Source organism: Myotis davidii, unplaced genomic scaffold (genome assembly GCF_000327345.1).
Source record: "Myotis davidii unplaced genomic scaffold, ASM32734v1 scaffold353, whole genome shotgun sequence".
NCBI classification, from domain to species: Eukaryota; Metazoa; Chordata; class Mammalia; order Chiroptera; family Vespertilionidae; genus Myotis; species Myotis davidii.
This window is the reverse complement of record NW_006284335.1, coordinates 450,591-455,438: the sequence shown is the minus strand read 5'-3', so window position 1 is coordinate 455,438 and position 4,848 is coordinate 450,591. Positions and strand designations below refer to the sequence as shown.

The 4,848-nt window shown below is 59.8% G+C and overlaps 1 protein-coding gene across 1 annotated transcript in view; it reads left to right on the top strand.

The window, feature by feature from the left end:
* The window catches only part of LOC102767537 (homeobox protein BarH-like 1), a 9,219-nt gene that overhangs the window by 1,263 nt on the left and 3,108 nt on the right, over window positions 1–4,848 (top strand). The gene's annotated exons all lie outside the window — the stretch shown is intronic.

The following is a 4,848-nucleotide window of genomic DNA, read 5'->3' as shown; positions in this document are numbered from 1 at the left end:
CCCAGCCTCGGGAGAGGTGGCTTCGCCTCTGGGACGGGTCTGCTGGGCTGGGACCGCGGCTTCCCTCCTCTGTGCTTTGATTCCCGGCGGAATAGACCCCACTCTTTGGAAAAGCCCTTCGCCAGCGCCAACGCGTCAGTCCCTGGGGAAAAGGAGGCTGTTCCTGCGCACTTTTTTCGTCTAAAAGGGGTTTATTTGCTTCCGGAGGAGGTGGTCGTAGATCTACTCGGCGCGGAAGCTGGGGGTGGGGTGGGGGCCCGGTCCGGGTGGAGACGGGGCTGTCTCAGCCCGTGGGGCCTGCCAAGGCCCGCGGGGCATCCCCGCAAGGAGCCCCCAGGCCTCATTCCCAAAGGCCGCCCTCCTGCTCTGGCCTCTCTGCCACCGGAAAAGCCCTGGCGCAGCTGGGGGCAGGGAGACACTGTAGTCTGGACGCTGGGAAATGGGGTGCGGGCTGGACTGCGCGGGCCTCTGACTCTCCTAAACCTGGAGGTGAGGCCTCCATTATGAAAAGGACCTCCAACTCCAGGAGCAAAATAGGTTTGGTGAGGGCCCATCAATGGGATCCCCAAGGCCTCTGATCTGGGAGCCAAGCTCCTCCTACAGCATCTGAGTCCCTGCATGGGGGCAGAGATGGCTCAAAGCTGGTGGCTTCAGTCAGGGGCCTAAATAGGAGGGGAAGGGACAGGTGAGGTGGCTGGGCCTGACCCTCCACCCTCAGTACCATCTGGCTTTTCCCTTGGGAAGATGTGGAAGCAAGAAGAGAGGAGACAGGGAGTGGGCCCTGCTGGGGTGAAGGGGAGGGGAGAGAAAAAGGGCTCCATGCCTTATGTACGGGAAGCAAGAGAACACCAGCCCTACTCACTGTGGTCCTTAGGCCAATGCCTTGACCCTGCTGGGCCTCAATTTCCCCATCTGAGAAAGTAGGTGGTTGTCATGGCCGACACCCCAGAACCCATCTAGAGAAGGCTCTCTACCCTGCATGGGTGGAGGGGTGCCACAGGGCTGCCCAGACTCCAGGAGACACTGGCTTTTCTGGTGCCTGGAGGCCTCCGGGCCGACCAAGGCAGCAGGGCCCTGCCCACTGTCTCTCCACCTCTCACTAGGAGAGAGGCCTGTCCCATGTGGGATACCATCACCCATCCCTTCTGAAGAGCCCTGGGATTCACAGAACCACCCAAGGGTGGAGCACCTGGAGGCCACCTTCCTGTCCTGATGATGGCTGGAGGGGGGGGGGGTTCAGAAAGGGGCGGCCCCAGTGGAAGCCACTTAACAATTTGGGGGAGAGGCAGCTGGGCTCGTGGGGTCCTAGTCTTACCAGAGCCTCTGGTAAGACATTTTCTTTGTCCCTATGGACGAGGAATCCTGGCCATTTCCTAAGCTACACAAAGACTAGGGCTGATGCCAGGGTCTGGGGCTAACTAGCCTCACCGCTCAGGGCCAACAGCTGGAGCTACAGAAATGGCATCACCTTGGACAGGCAGGGCCCTGGGTATGGTAGGTTCTATTTCCTGCAGGGACCCCTGAGGCCCCAGGCCAAGTGCACATGGGAAAGAGAAGCGGCCCAGGACCCCAGGCGGGGGACTCCTGAAGGGTGGCAGCACCCTCCCTCCGCCTCTAGGGACATCCATCCCCATCCACCTTCACCTGACCTTCTCCTCCTTGCCCTGGTGAATGGACTATGTACTTCTCTCCAGCAGGCCCTGTGGGGGCAGCCGGTGCAGGACCCCCACGCAGTCCTCACAGCCCCACTAGAGCCAAGTGTCACATCTTCTTGGGACAGGTCAGGACACTGAGGCCCCAGGATGGGGCAGTGGCCAGACCTGGAGTGGCAGGGGCAGAGAGAGAAGTTCCGAGGAGAGGTTTGGTAATGTGCCCCCTCCCCGATGGCTAGAGCTTATATTCCTACAATGGTGAGGAGGAGCAAGAGAGGGCTAAGGCCTTCCTCAATCACGTTGGAGACTTTAAGGCTCTCAGAGGAGACACCTCACTCCAGAATCTGTCCCCAAGCTCCCATAGCATACTGTAGTCCTTCAGCCAGCTCCGCCCAGTAACGGTTTTCTGAGGCTCCGAAGCTGGAGAAAGGAAGAGTGCAGCCTTTCCCTCTCCTCTCCTCCATCCCGTCCTCCGTGGGTGTGATTCAACCACCCACCGTTCGCTGGGGTTGCCAAGGAGGACGTGTCCACGCATCACTGAGCAATATAAGCAGATTGCAGAAGGAGAAAGCTTTCCTCTCAGGGCAGTGGGGAGGGGATGGGGGGTGGGGATGAGGCCGAGGCTGGTAAACTGAGTCGGGGTGCACAGGTACAGCCTCGGCTCTAGGAGTTGCCCGCCTGCCTACGCGGCACCCCTGCCGGGCGGCCGTCTAGTGCCCTGGCCGGGAGGTTGCGCACAGACACCCCTTTCCCAGCCGAGCCGCGTGGCCTTTGCCTCTCCCCCTCCGGACCTTCCCGGCTCCTTAATCCTTGCTCAGGCCGCTCCCCTTCCTATCTGTCCCCTCTCTTTCTTGACTGCCCCCTCCTTCTGCCCTGCCTGCCTCTGTGCCCGCCCGCACGTCACTGCCCCGTTGGCTCCCGCGCCGCTGTCGGCCTCTTTTGCGCACGGGCTGACGGCCCTGGCACCCTCACATCTGTCTCGCATCCAGGGTGGCCCTTGCTGTCTCGCTGTGGCCCCTCTCTCACCTCTCTGGGTCCCTCTGCTCCCTTCTCTGGGGTCTCCTCTCCTGCTCTCTCCTTCCTGAGCGTGCGCTCCGCTGGGTCTCCCTCGGTCTGGGTCCGCCGACCCTTCTCGAGGCCCCCCTCTCTCCCGCCTTCCTCCCTTCTCCGGCCCTCCCTCGGGCTCAGCCCGGGGTGGGGTAGGGGCGGTTAAAAATATTTTTTATTGGCCTGGGCTGGTGTGGCTCAGTTGGTTGAACACCGTTGTGGGTTTGGTCCCTGGCTGAGAAACCAATCGATGTTTCTCGCTCTCTCCCTTTCTAAAATCAATAAAAACGTAATTTAAAAAATACAATAAGAGCTTGTAACAGTTATAAGTTAAAATTCATGGCCCCACCCCATTTCTACTAAATTAATTTTAAAAAGCTTTTTAAACTGATTTTTAGAGAGAGAAAGAAAAAGGGAGCTAGAGAGAAACATTGGTGCAAGCAAAACATTGATGAGGCGAGCCCACAACCTGGGCATGTGCCCTGACCAGGAATTAAATCAGAAAACTTTTGGTGTATGGGATAACACCCAAACAACTGAGCCACACTGGTCCAGAGACATGCACTTGTTTTTAAGCTGGAGGAGATATAGAGATGAGAAGAAAAAGGGTATCACAAAGTCAAAACACACTCCTTCACGGATGCCCCGCGGGCTCTAGCCCGGGGACCGAGCCCATATTCTAGTTGCGGGCGCAGGTCCGTACTGCTAACCTCAGACTGCGGGTCAAAGCGACCTCCGGCCGCGGGCGCCTGGGCCTTCGCCGCAAAAGAGCTGGCCGGGAGTGGCCAGGACTGCCCTAGCGGGGAAGCCGGACCTTGGGGAAGAGGCCTGGGTCTCCGAGTGCTGTGCGGGGAGCGGACGCAGGCCCAAGCCGGCCCGAAGCCTCCCGGAGCCTCAGGAGGCAGGCACACCGGCCTCTGCTGCAGCACCCACACCCTTAGTCTTGCCTGGGGACAAGGGGCTGACTGTGAGCCGCCAGCCCCGACCGGCCCTTCTGATTCCAGGTCTGCTGCGCCTGCCTCCGTGGAGCTTGAGCTGCCCACTGGGCCTTTCCTGCCTTCTGGGTTCTTTTCCTTCCTTGACGGGGCCAGAGTCGGACTTGCCCAGCCAGTGTCCTCTCCACCGCACCCCTGTTCTTCTGGCTTTCCCCAGTTCTCGTCACCCTACTTTGGCCTCTCTGGGCCTTTCTCAACAGGGTGGGCCTGTCTTCCCTCTCTCTCACCTTCCCCCAAGTGTCTTGCTTCCCTCTGGCCCTCTCCTCACACTTACCCCAGTCTTGGCCAGCCCTCGCGACTTCATGGACGCACCTGCCCGTAGTCAGCTGCCCCTTGGGAAGGGAGGCCTGCACAGTGGCACCGGGGCCCTGCCAGCCATCTTTCTGGCCCCGTGACCCTCCAGCCTGCGCTCCGCCCTCCCGCTGGGCGCCTCAGCCAGTTTGTTCGTTTTGAGTCCAACTTTGATGAAGACTCACTGCTGTGCATCGTCTCCAGCGGCACTCTGGTTTTAATTCGTTTGAAGCGGGCAAAAAATCATTTACTGCCGATGAAATGGAAACATCGCCCCGGGGGCCAGTCTAAATAGAAAACACAGGAAGACCAGTTTCAGGATTCGTGGGGTGTTTTGAAATTCTCGGAAAGTGTTCCAGCCTACCCCTGCTGCAGACCCAGTGCCCAGAGGAATAAATCTGTTCACCCCCTCGGTGTGCTTTCCCCAAAGCAGCAATGCGGATTTGGCTGCGGGAAGCTCATCTTCCTATCTCTCGACTTCCTTTTCTTCTTGGTTTCCCTTTTTTCGTGAAACACACTGTGCACCTCTGAGCTTCAAACCTTTTCATTGAGAATCCCGAAATCTCAAAGGGGGCACCCGCCTGCGGAGCGCAGGGCAGCGCCCAGGGTCGGGGAGACCCCTGTTCCCAGACTGGGGGACACTGGCGCTGGAGCGGGTCACCCCAGGCGCGGCTTAATCTCTCCCTTCGCGGCCTGGCAGGAGGGTTTGTGCCGGGTGGCACGGCCAGGCACTAGTCCTCTGGTAGCGGGATGCCCGGGCGCCTCCCAGAGAAGAAGCAGGGCCTGCGCTCACGAGGCTCCCCATTCTCTCCCCGCAGCCGTGTTGAAGGCCGAGCAGGCGGCGGTGTTTAAATTCCCGCTGG